This window comes from Mangifera indica, chromosome 19, assembly GCF_011075055.1.
Source record: "Mangifera indica cultivar Alphonso chromosome 19, CATAS_Mindica_2.1, whole genome shotgun sequence".
Lineage (NCBI taxonomy): Eukaryota > Viridiplantae > Streptophyta > Magnoliopsida > Sapindales > Anacardiaceae > Mangifera > Mangifera indica.
The window spans coordinates 3,500,152-3,514,588 of NC_058155.1; the positions used below are offsets into that span (position 1 = coordinate 3,500,152).

The 14,437-nt window shown below is 32.3% G+C and overlaps 1 non-coding gene across 1 annotated transcript; it reads left to right on the forward strand.

The window, feature by feature from the left end:
- Positions 1-11,393: 11,393 nt before the first annotated feature.
- On the forward strand, positions 11,394-11,500 carry LOC123203789. The gene has a single exon (XR_006499370.1). It is a non-coding gene; the product is annotated as a small nucleolar RNA R71 (small nucleolar RNA).
- The last annotated feature ends 2,937 nt before the right edge of the window (positions 11,501-14,437 follow it).

Here is a 14,437-nt window from a genome sequence, read left to right on the forward strand (position 1 = left end):
AAACATAATGACCATTGACTTCAAAAAAGAGTTACAAAATTTTAACATAATGACTTTCAAAAGAGAGTTACAAAAAAATAATAGTCATCATTAATTCTTCAAAAGAGTAGTCATATATGGTATTTAAAATTAGTATTACATGTACAAGTCCATCATACATGCTTTTGATCAAAAGTTAAAAAATTTATTTATGTATATTTATGCTTTTATGTCCAATCCAATTATAAATAAAGAAATCATATTGGAAAATCACATGCATGCTAAATTAGATTTTATCCACATGCAATAATTCATACTCTAAAGCATTAAAATATGTAGATCTTGAGACAAATACATACATAAAAAAGAAATCAAATTAATAGCCAAAAATTCAATAGGTCATATGAATCAGTTACATAAAATTATATGATATCAGCATCATATATATGCATGTTATGTACAATTAATCTTAAAAGCAAAACAAATGATAAGAAAACTATGAATTGAATAATGAACAATGTGGCAAGAGTGAGGGTCTCATATCACTACTGAAAGTAATATTGTTGCTTATACTATTTGTTGAATATGCATAATGAAAACATACTCAATTCTCCAGCGATTGTTGTTCAAGAAAAATAATAAAACACAAACTCTCACCTCTTTTTGAGTGTCTTCTAGTCTATATCAGTGAAGTACAAAATGATAATACAATGATAATATTATTACAGGTCTTTTATACTAGTTAGTTTAGAGACCTTTCATCTATAGGTATGTTAATAAAAAACAAAAAAATGTTTTCTACCATCAAGAAAACATAACTATTGTATTAAATTTTTAATTAACTATTAGTTTAATGTTTAACTCTCAAAAGAATTACAAAAAATAAACCTAATGACTATTAACTCTAAAAAGAGAGTTATAAAATAATAAACATAATGGTTATTAACTCTAAAAAAAGTTACAAAATAATAAACATAATTACCATTAACTCTCAAAAGAGACCTACAAAATTTTAACATAACGGCCTTCAAAAGAGAATTACAAAGAAGTAATAGTCATCACTAATTCTTCAAAAGAGTAGTTACAAAAATTAATGTAAACCATAATACTCAATAAGTAGGTCATTTTAAGTCTAACACAACATACATGATAGAGATCAAGTAAGAATACATGTAGGAATTCTTCCATCCAAAAACAATGAGAAAGAGTAAATCAAACTCCATAATATGTTCAATCACATTTCGGTAAAACCTTATGTTGAGAAATAAGACAATTTGATAAGAATAAGTGTCTCTTAAGTTGGGTGATCAAAGACACAATATATGAAATGAATGGATTATAATTGAATGAGATTTAATAGGTCATAAACTATATGGAAACAATTAAGAAGTTAGTTAACAAGCCATCACTTATATGATTCGTGGCATAGGTTATAGAAGTAGTCATTGTTGTGTGATCTTTGATGTGAACACATAAACGTGTCTAATGTTGTGTGATCTTTGGCATGATAAGGAAGGATGATAATCAATATTATGACTTGTGGTAAGAGAATATATTTCAGTGCTTGGTAATCTTGGCATAAGAATGAGATAAATATCATGCCATTATTGTGTGATCTTGGCATAAGAATGAGATAATCATCATGCCACTAATGTGTGATCTTTGGCACAAAGCATACCATTGTAGTGTGATCTTTTGCATAAGAAATAGAAAGTGTGCTACTGTTGTGTAATCTTTAGTGCAAGGTGTCAATGTTGTGTGATTCACTAAAAACAGAGATGTTTACAAAGGGAAAAATGTGTTTATTCTTATTGTTAATACTTTTAATGGGGAAAGCTATAATGATAAGCGACGATAGGATTTTTTTCATCATTAAAGCTTTTTAACAACGAGATTTAACTACCATTTTCCTCTTTTTAAAGTCATTAGTTTATTCAGTTTTAACAAAAGTATAAATAATTGGTCACTAAAATTATGAAAATAGTACTTATAATGATCATATATTTATCTGCTCATTAAATTTCTCTAGCTAATTCCATTTTTTTTTAAGTGATCTTTGATATGAGTTGTGTGATCTCTAGCTCACAAACCCAATGTGAAAACATGAGGGTTATTGCATGATAATACCTATAAGATGCTTCATACACATGCCTTTATGAGGGAACACACATCTAATTTTATCAATCTAACAATCCATGTTGATATACGTGCATGAAAAGAATGACTACATTAGTTTATTTCTCATGTGGCTAGTGAGATACTTCATGCATATGTCTGTGATACTTTAGGTGATTGTTGAGTAGTCCATGTTGAAATGTGTGCATGGAAAGAGGAACTCCAATTGTTATTTCCTCATATGGTTAAGTGTCTACGACTTTGCAGCCTAATCCAATTGGTAAATTTATGAGATGAGGTGAAGTGTTTGAGAATGAGATAAATATTGCATGCCTTTCATTAGATGATACATGGTGAGACATGATTGACAAGTGTATCATCTTTGAGAGAATGGTCAAGTAAAGAGAAGTTTTGATGACAGAGTTGTGTGTAATAATACGCTAATGTGATGCAGTGTAATTTCATCAAGAGAAGGGACGAAAGAAAAGCACTAATGACGTAGGTTGTGTGCATAATTATACTAAATTGAGATTATCGAAAGCTAAGATAAGATATAAGTTGTATTGTAACACCTACATGTATGCTTAAATGTAATTTCGAGATTGCACAATCCTGTGGAAAGGCCACACACCCATATATGTGATGGTAAGGGCAAAATGGTCTATTCTCTTGTGTTATATGTGTAATTTTAATATTGGATAAAAATCTATTTTACAATAATTTTGAAAGCCATCATTATTGTGTAATGACATACACGCCTGTGTATGTGAGATACACGATCATATAATGCTTATTTCTGTGAAAATAAAAAGGAACTAAATGCATTTGGTTGACATTCTTCACCACTTTTAGAAGAAAATTAGGGAGAGGCTTTGAGGGCTTAAAAGCCTAAGGATCATAGGATCGTTGGAAAATTGTTTCTTGCCATGTGAAGTTTTACATATTCGCTAAAAAAGTGGCAAGTATGGTGAATACTATTATTTTATGGTTTATTAATTTTGTAATTGCGAATAGATTTGTTATTATGGACTTATGGCATGATGTTTGTGTACAATGATTGATATGTGGGAGTTTCTTGGACCATTTGATGAGACTAATTATGTATATATATGTTGATAAATTGTTGTGATGTTATGATGCCAAATTGAACTTTTTGGATAAATCAATTTATGAATCCGCATGTGACTTTGGAAATTGCATTATGTGATGATTAGTTGGTATAGTCTTCTTGTGATGATGCTTAAATGGCTTTATAGATTTGTAGTTAGTGGAATAAGGAATTTATGCTTGTTGATAAAGAAATTGAAATAAACTATTGAATGGGTTTATGCATGATTCATGTATGAAAAAGGTTAATTTTGGTTTTTGTGGCACAGAAAGTATGATAGTAGGTGTTTTGGTATGATCTATGAACTTGGAATTGTGATTGGTAATTAAAAAATGCAAGAAATCATAGGTAGTTATTCTACAGATTGACAATATATTCTTGTGCATACAGATAAACATGATCGTGTATATTTAAGGAAAAATAGTTCTTTTGTTAGGTTAGGCCATGGATTTGTTAATTTAGGGATGGACACATGTCTATATGGTATCGCACACATGATCATGTATGCAATGGCAGACCCAAGATTTTTATTGAGCTTAAGCCTACATGACTCAATCACTGTTAAGGGTGAATATAAATCGAAACGAGCCTAAGTTTTTTTTAAGTCAAGTTTGATTGCAATTCATTTAGTCAGAGTTAAAAGTAGTTTAAATTGAGTTCAAATAAAAAATAGTTCAGTTGGAGTTTAACTTCAGTTCATAGTTCAAATTTGTGATTCGAAGTCATGACTTAAGTTCATGGTTTATTGACAAAACGATGTTATTTTACCTAATAATGAGCAAATCAAAGTTGTTTTGACAATTGATTAACATAATTTTAATCGAATCACGAGCTAAGTTTAAAACAATTTCAGCCATCGAGCTAAATTCTATCTAACTCAAATTTAGTCTGGTTTAAAAAATGAGCTGACTCTCTTGGCTTGAGCTCAGTTTGAGTCCAATCGAAACAAATTCAAGCTAAGTAAAACTATGCTAAGATAGCTTTTGAGACCAAACCAATTGGGTTCAAGTCGAACTCTAGTAATTGTTTATCAATCAACTAGTGAAAACTTTTTAAAAACCACCTAATCTAGTGCAAAGGAAATAATTCAATATCAAGAAAATAAAAGCAAATAATACAATAACACATGTAATTTTTTATATGACAAAACCTCTTTAGTGTGAAGAGAGAGAAAAAAAGGCCTCCCCCACACTTATCTTTTGCTCGTCCTTTAGTAAAACAAAAAAAACAAAAACAAAACAAACACAAAAAGGTTCCATCAATCTTTTTTCTCATTATACCAAAAAGTATGCATACCTTAAGATTCAAACCAACCAAGATTCAAGCATCAACACACCTCATTATCAAACTTTACAAGGAAATATGCACAAAGACAAATCAAGACAATCATATTCTAAAGCATGTATAAAGTTTTGGTGAATCTCCTCACAGTTATCACTCATATCACTCATGTGTTTAATGGTTCGGTGTTTCGCTCAACTTCTTCCAATGCAAATATTCTACCATAGGCTTACTTATGCACCAAATCTCCACCATTTAGATTATATACATGCATAAATCAAAATGACTTTATTTTAGGTTGTAATGGGGCTTTGGGTAAAGGTGAGGATCAATGGATACAAAAGGTTAAAACCATGAATATTAACAAAGCATTTAAACACATAAGGGGAACAAAAATGTAAAGCTAAAACCACCACATTCACCACATCTCTTTGCTACTTGTTATTGCCTTTCTCTTTATTTTTATTTTTATTTTTTTTCTTTTCATTTTTTTTCAGCATTTTTTTTTGAATAACTAAGAGAATTGGGTAGCAAAGATAACAACATAAGGCAATAACAATAACACTCTTCATGCCAACTTCTTTTCATCATTTCTTCCTATGCAATTAAGTGCCCTTTTCCCCCACACTTACAATTTTTCAAGATAGCAACTTCACCAAGCAACAAATTTTAGTTTAAATGCCCTGCTAATTTTCATGGTTGGGTAAGGATTTTTACTTGAAGGCTTGGGTTTGTAATATGGTTTTAGCACAAAGAATCAAGGGTTTTGTAAGGGTCAAAAGGCTAACTAGGGAAATTAAAATAGGTTGGCTTTTTAAGCTAAAGGTTTTAAACAAGAATGCCTTTATCATTTTCATGCATGCACATATCAATGTGGTCTCGAAACGATTCAAAGCAAGTTCTAGAAATATATTCACATGGGAGAATATCACTCATCAAAGAAAAATATAGATTGATATGTATGTTTCAATATTTTTCGGCTCAAAACTCACGGGATAAATAAATTCACCTTAACTTCAAACAAACTCTAGCACTCAATTATCAAAATTTGTTTAAGTGCATAACGCTAGTTAATCTAACAAATCAGTGTACAATGTTCTCCTACTGAATCAGCTAAATCCCAAGGCATGCATACAAATTAATTCATTTAAAGTGAAATTAATGGAATTGTTTGTCTGACTAAAAATAAGGAAGGATACACCAGCTGCTATATTAATAAAAACCAAACTTTATCCAGTAATGAACAGCAACATACACAAAGCAAAACAAGGCATACCTAGAATAAGCATAACACAAAGAAGACAGAAAAAAATCGAACAGATAGACAGAGCAGAATGAAAGCAAAAAGAAGGACAAAAAATAAGAACAAAGCAGAAAAAGAAAAAAAAAATAGAAGACAGGTAAAGAAAAACAGAAAAAAAAAATAAAACACAAGTACACCCTCCCCCACACTTAAACCAAACATTGTCCTCAATGTTTAAACAAAACAGAATATAATGAGAATTGAAATTTAAAAGAAAAGGGAAAGAAAACTTCTTTGGATTTGGGGAAAAGGAACAACAGTTCAAATAATGGAGAGTTGCAATTGATGGAGAATTCTTCAGATTTTGATGACAGCTATGGTGTAGAAGGCCTTCGATGGGTGGATTATACTGGCCTTTGTTGTTGTGAACGGGTTCTGACCATGGCGTTGCAGAATGAGGAAAGAGGCTACTAGGTTTGTATTTTAGTTGGAGAGAAATTGTGAGGTGTAGGTTTGGCAAATATGGTTTCTGGAAGCATATAAACGCAACCTTATAATCACACTAAATCATATGGCCCCCTTGTATTTAAGAAAATAGCAAAACACATGACCCAGTTCTAGAACACCAAAATACAGATTCCTCCCCTCGTGAACATTTACAGAAGGCTAACTAGGACCTGCAGGAGGAAGAAGATGATTGAATAGTAACATGAAAATAAATTAAAATAAACCTAATCAAAAATCATAAAATAATTGCTAATTAGACATCCAAAATTCCTAAAACTGAAATTTAAAACTAAAATTGGAACACATAAACCGAAATTAAAGCAAATGTCTAGAAAATTAAAATTGAAGCATTGATCTAAATAAGATTGAAAGCTTGGGTTGCCTCCCAAGTAGCACCTTTGTTTACAGTCGTCGGCTCGATGTAATGTTTTCGTCTATTTATCCATGTAAACGGGATCTCTTAGCTCTACGTCTTCGACGTTTTTAGCTTGCACTCCTTCGTAAAACGGTTTGAGTCTATGGCCATTAACTTTAAATACTTTTGATGTCGCTAAGCTCTGAATCTCTACTGCGCCATGAGGAAAAACGTTAGTAACAACAAAAGACCCAATCCAATGAGAACATAATTTACCTGGAAATAATCAAAGTCTTGAATGATAAAAGAGAACTTTTTGGCCAAGTGAAAATTCTTTTCCGAAAATCATTTTATCATGAAATGCTTTTGTTTTCTCCTTATAAATTCTAGAACGCTCATGCGCGTCATTGCAAATTTCTTCTAATTCTTGCAACTGTAATTTCCTATGTTCACCACTCTCATCCAACTTCATATTGCATTGCTTGACAGCCTAATATGCTTTATGCTCTAATTCAACTGGAAGATGGCAGACCTTACCGAATACCAATCTATACGGCGACATCCCGATTGGCGTTTTGTATGTTGTTCTATATGCCCACAGCGCATCCTCTAATCGTAAACTCCAATCCTTTCTTATCGGACCAACTATTTTCTCAATGATTGATTTAATTTCTTGGTTCGAAACCTCAGCTTGTCTGCTAGTTTGTGGATGGTACATCGTAGCAATCTTGTGTGTTACACCATATTTTTTTAGCAGCACCTCCACTATTCGGTTACAAAAATGTTTCCCTTGATCACTAATTAGAACCTTCGAAATGTCGAACCTGCTGAATATGTTAGATTTAAGGAAACCTGAAACAACTTTAGAGTCATTAGTTCGGGTAGCTTTTGCTTCTACCCACTTTGAGACATAATCAACCGCTAATAAAATATAAACGTAACCAAACGAAGAGGGAAAATGCCCCATGAAATCAATACCCTAAACATCAAAAATTTCACAAACTAAAATAGGAGTTTGAGGCATTTCATTTTTCTGTGAAATATTACCTGTTTTCTGACAGCGTTCACAAGATTTGCAAAAAGAGTATGTGTTTTGAAATAAAGTTGGCCAGAAAAATCCACAATCCAGAATTTTTCTTGCTATCCTTTTGGCTCCAAAACGGCCTCCACAAGCATATGAATGGCAAAATGTAATAATAGAAGAAATTTCAGTTTCAGATACTCACCTTCTTATAACTTGATCAGTGCAATGTTTCCACAAATACGGATCATCCCATACGTAATATTTTAAATCATTTTTCAGTTTGTCTTTTTGAGCCTTAGATAAATCAGTTGATAGTGTGTTAGTAATCAAATAATTCACCATGTTTGCATACCAGGACAGTCTACAGCTTGTTGAAAATAACTGCTCATCAGGAAATTGCTCCTGCAGATTTTGCTCTGTTTTTACATGAACCAGGCGGCTTAAATGGTCAGCAACACGATTCTCTTGTCCAGTTTTATCCTTGATCTCCAGGTCAAATTCACTCAGCAGTATAATCCATCTTATAAGCCTTGGTTTTGCCTCCTTCTTTGTTATCAAATACCTAAGGGTTGCATGATTAGAATAAATAACCACTTTAGTACCCAATAAATAAGAACGAAAATTTTCTAATGCAAAAACAATAGCTAAGAGTTCTTTTTCAGTGGTCGAATAATTCTTCTATGCATCATTTAAGGTCATTGAGGCATAATATATAGCATGTGGCACCCTTCCAACTCGCTGGCCCAAAACAGCTCTTACGGCGTAATCACTTGCGTCACACATTATTTCAAATGGGAGACTCCAATCAGGTGGCTGGATTATTGGTATAGAAGTTAGCAGTTGTTTCAACTTGTCGAATGCATTTTTACAGCTTTCATCAAACTCAAATGCCACTTCCTTTTGCAACAACTTACACAATGGCAATGCAATACGTGAAAAGTCTTTAATAAAGCGTCGGTAAAAACCTGCATGGCCGAGGAAAGAACAAACTTCTCGCACACTAGCAGGGTAAGGTAAAGATTGAATAATATCAATTTTAGCCTTATCTGCCTCAATATCCCTAGTTGAAACTACATGCCCCAAAACTATACCTTGCTCAACCATAAAATGACATTTTTCAAAATTTAAAACAAGGTTAGTTTCATTGCATCTTTGTAAAACAAGTATGAGATTGTGCAAACAATTATCAAATGAGTCCCCGTGAATAGTAAAATCGTCCATAAAAATTTCTATAATGTGCTCAACATAATCTGAAAATATACTGACCATACAACTTTGGAAAGTAGCCGACGCATTACAAGCTTCGAATGACATTCGTCGATATGCAAAAGTTCCAAATGGGCATGTGAAAGTCATCTTCTTTTGATCTTCTAGAGCAATTGCAATATGAAAATATCCTGAAAACCATCTAGAAAACAATAGTAAGCTCGGCTAGCTAGCCTTTCCAACATTTGATCAATAAATGGCAATGGAAAATGATCTTTATGGGTTACCAAATTTAATTTCCTATAATCTATACAAACCCGCCACCCATTTTGAACTTGAGTAGGCACCAATTCATTATTTTGATTTTTTACCACTATGATACCGGTCTTCTTCGATACAACTTGAACAGGGCTGACCCATTCACTGTCTGAAATTGGATAAATCACTTCGGCTTGAAGCAACTTCAAAATTTCCTTCTTTACCGCTTCCATCATCGACAGATTCAACCTCCTTTGTGGTTGTCGAATTGGTTGAGCTCCTTCCTCAAGAAGAATTCGATGCATGCAGGTAGAGGGACTGATTCCTTTAATATCAGCAATGGTCCATCCTATGGCTATTTTGTGCTTCTTCAGAATCTGAACCAGTTTTTCTTCTTGCTTCTTATTTAACTTGCTAGAAATGATCACTGGTAAGGTCTCCCCATCTCCAAGGTACACATATTTGAGGTGATTTGGAAGAGGTTTCAGCTCCAGCTCTGGTGCCTACAAAACAGAAGGTACCAATTTTTCATTAGGCACTGGTAGCTCAATATAAGATACATCACCTGTATTTTTCAATTCCACAAACTCATTCATCTCTGCCACTATATTCTGCACATCTGAAATTAATTTACATTCACCCTTTTCTTTCAAAATATTTTCATGGTTAGCTGCTTCCAACTCATCTTCATCATCAAAAATTTCTTACGCTAGAGAATCAATAAAATCAACTGAATACACAAGAAAATCCATATTAGGATATTTCATAACATCATAAATATTAAATTGGACAGTTTTACCATCAAACTCCATGGTCAGTGTGCCTTTATGAACATCAATTTTTATTTTAGCTATTTTTAGAAAGGGTCTTCCTAGCAAAATAGGTATAGATTGGTCATTGTTTTCCATATCAAGAACATAAAAATCAGCTGGAAAAATTAATTTATCATTAACCTGAACAAGAACATCTTCAATTAACCCCTTAGGATATGCATTCGATCTATCGGCCAACTGAAAAACTACACCAGTTTTTTCTAAAGGCCCAAGATTAAGAGCAGAATAAATGGAATATGGCATAACATTAATAGATGCTCCTAAATCTAACATGGCCTTTTCAATTTTTGTGCCTCCTATTATGAAGGGATGCAAAACATACCTGGATCTTTGCATTTTTCAGGAAGACTTTTTCGAATTATGGTTGAAACATTTTCTCCTACCCTTATTTTTTTACATCTTTCGAGTCTTTGCTTCCTTTTCAATGTACATAGCTCTTTCAAAAATTTAGCATAGCGAGACACTTGTTTGATTGCATCAAAAAGTGGAATATTGACTTAACACTTCCGAAAGGTCTCATATAAATCCGCATTGCATTTGTACTTCAGTTTTAAAGCTTCAGGAAAAGGGGGAACAGGTTTGTATTCGCTAAAAGAAGGATATTTACCTGTCGCTAGCTTTTCGGAAGAATTATTTTCTGCTGCCAATTCTTCTTGTTTTATGCTTGTTGTGTTGGTTCAGGTTGTGCTTTAATCGGCATCTCCAGCTCTTTTCCACTTCTCAACACTATTGCACTAGCATTCTCCTTTGGGTTCACTACGGTTTGTGATGGCAGTTTGCTTGAATTTTGTGCTTCCAGCCTACTAATTGTAGTAGCCATCTAACTCACTTAATTTTTCAGATTTTGAATGCTGGTTCTGGTTTCCTACTGAAATTTCACAATATTAGTAGCTAAAGTTTTAACAATATCTTAAAGAGATGTACCTGAATCAGAATTTTAAATTGGTTGCTACTGTCTAGGAATATAAGGTTACTGGTATGGCTGAAAGTTATTCGAAGGCTGATTCACATGTGCATTCCCATAACGAAGATTGGGATGATCTCTCCAACCTGAATTGTAAGTATTCGAATAAGGATTATAATTATGATTTCGCTGTTGTTGTCCTAAAAATCCATCTACTACATTAGCTTGTTCAGAGCAGTCCTCCTGAAATGTTGGGCACATATCAATTAGATGTCCTCCCACTGAACAAATTTTGCAAACTTTGGCTGCCTCCATTTTTCCTACAGCCATTTGACGTACAAGAGTAGTTAGATCATCAAGTCATCTTTTAAGAGAAGATACATTTACCTCATTGACACACCGAGACGAATGGTCCAATTTATTCCCAAATTGTTGTGAATTTGACACCATGCTTGCAATTAAATTTCGGGCTACTTCAGGTGTTTTGTCTGCCAATGCTCCACCACTCATTGCATAAATCATATTTCTCTCATTTGATAGGAGTCCTTCATAGAAATATTGAATAAGCAGTTGGTCACTAATTTGGTGATATGGACAGCTTGCACAGAGTTTTTTAAAGCGCTCCCAGTATTCGTATAAAAATTCTCCAGTATGTTGCCGAATGCCATAGATTTCTTTCCTTATGCTGGCAGCTCTAGACGCTGGAAAATTTTTTTCCAGAAATAGTCATTTCATCTCATGCCAAGTGGTGATACTTCCAACAGGTAGATAATACAACCAATCTTACGCATCATCTTTCAAAGAAAACGGAAAAGCCCTCATCTTGATTTGTTCTTCGGTTACTCCATTCAGTTTCATACCTGTGCATACCACATGAAATTCTTTCAAATGTTTATGAGGATCTTCACCTGTGGAGCCACAAAAAATAGGTAAAAGATGGATTAGTCCAGATTTTAATTCAAAGGTAGTAGTTGGTGATTCAAATCTGGAGTAACAAGCTCTCTTAAAGTCCAATTAACAGCCATGTTTTCCTCTGTTTCGCAAGCAGATCTGTGTGCTTGCCGTCTCCTTTTTGTTTCTTTTCTCAACCTTTTTGCAGTCTTTTCAATTTCTGGATCAAATTGTAAACTAGCTTGTTTCAAAGATTGCGTAACGAACATACAAAGTAAAAACTCCCCAGCCACGGTGCCAAAATTTGGTACGTGTTATCGTCAACACCCAAATTAAATCCTAAATTTCTGTAACAAAAATGTAGTAAAGGAAAGTAAGGATCATTCCCTCGAAGAGCTTTGATTAGTATGTTGTCACAAATAAATCAAAACAAGGAAATAAATTGGGGTATGGATTGAATGCAAATTATAACTAAAAACAATAAATAAAAATTCAACGAAATAATTTAAAACAATTAATCAATTAAACAAACCTTGGTCTACGGTCACATCCACCATTGGAACTACGATTGATCATCGAAACAAAATATCAAATTAATTATTCAAATATTCGTTGTGGCATTAAATTTACCTGTCCTTCCTTACGATTAGTTAACCAAAAAACATGTATTCCAATTAACCCTTATTGATTAATAATTCGGATACGATCTCAAATTTAATTAAACAATAGCACTATGAATTAGAAAGACCAACGAAGCAAGACAACACAAACGTACGACGTTGCATTCAATCCAGTTGATTATTTTCCTAGGATTTACAGTTTCTGACACAGTAAACGATAAACCTAGTTGCCACTTTGATTAGATGGATTGAACAATTACAGATTCAGCATCTAAACTAGCAGTAGATTATATTAATTGATAAACTAATTGCGCACCTTAGAAATCAATCAACACAATCATGAAAAATAATTCAGAAAAATAATCAATACCGAATAATTAAAAAGGTGCATTAAAGAACAAAAATAAATCTCACAATCATTGTAGTTCCATGGTTTCAAATCCTTTCAACCAAGAAAAAATATTCAGCCACTGTAGACCATGTTTTTCTCTCTAATTCTCTAATTACAATGGTGTATAATATCTAATAAAAATAAAAGTATATATATTATCTCCCTACTAAAAATCTGGAAATTGAAAGTCAATCCTAATCTCCTAACCCAACCAACCAAAGTGATACATATCTTCCCAAAAGAAAGGAAAAGATATGTATATCTTGATGTATATCCTTCCTCCAAAAATATCTTTCTTTATCTATCTCAATTAATCCTCTTTTCCAGCTAGTAATTATCCCTTTTTTAGAAAGCAAAACTTGATATTTTGTGGACCCTTGCAGCTGATCTGGGCATCCAGATTTAATTTACGAATTCTGCTTTCATCATTTCACGTGCCCACGCTTAGTCAGCATCACAGAATTTTCAGATTAACAAGTCTACTCCAATTTTTTCATCTTTTTGGCCCAACTTACTCCAAAAATGCTCAAAACTTCCTAAATACAAAAAGATAAGTAATTCCATTAGATTGAATTAAATTTCCACACAACATAAGGGAATTAGAAATCAAAATAATAACAATTAATGGCGTTATCAAGGCCCAATTAAATCTACGTTAGAATGTTATAATTGAAGATATGAATATTTGAATGTTGATTATTTAAATATGAAAAGAAGTAAAAATGGTATACCTGAACATCTTCAATTTGAAACAATTTTCAACTTTGATATATTTTAAAGAGCAATGTTATGTATACATGCTTTTTGATATACAAATTATATATCATTATATGATTAAATGTTATGTTATCTTTAATTCAAAGTCATTCAATCATATAATGACACATTATGTGTATACCTAAATTATGAATCAAAAGTTTATACGTATAGTTTTATTATATTTTAAAAGCGTTTAATGATATCTTCATTGTGAATGGTATAAAAACTCAGGTAATTTGATATATCAAAAATAGCAATACTATAGATACTTATTTTAAGTATACAAATAAGTATACACTTATATGTGCATCACGTAATTGAGAGTTATTTTATCTTTAATTCAAAATTACCCAATTATATGATGACATATATTAAGTATGGATTCATTTGTGTACTTAAAGTGAGTATGCATAGTCTTATTGATATCGAAAATCTTAATTTTTATTTTGAATATAACTTAGGCATTTTGACAAAATTTAATAGGAAATTTGAAAGTGAAGAGTTAATTAAGAGTTTTAGGGGCTGCAGATTCACAGTTTAAATTATATTATACATTAAATATAAAATAAAAATAATATTGTTTATAAAATATTTTATTTTTCCTTTCAAAACACAAACTATATTATACATTAAATATAAGATAACAGTAATATTGTTTAATAAAATATTTGATTTTCTTTTTCAAAATTTGAGGGTAGGCTTATGTCTGCCCTTACTTACTAAGTCTGCCCATGTGTATATGCCACCCTAGATTACGTGCCCATGTTAGTTAATTGTGCAGCCGTATAGCTAGGATTTTATACACATCTATATATAGAGCACACACCCCTTATGTGTAATTGGGATAAATGGAAAAGAAGGTTTGCAATGTTTGTGTATAATAATGTAAATGACTATTTTACCCTTATGAGTGATGAATGAGGAGATGAATAAAGAATAAGATCCTAACGAAGGTTGTATAGA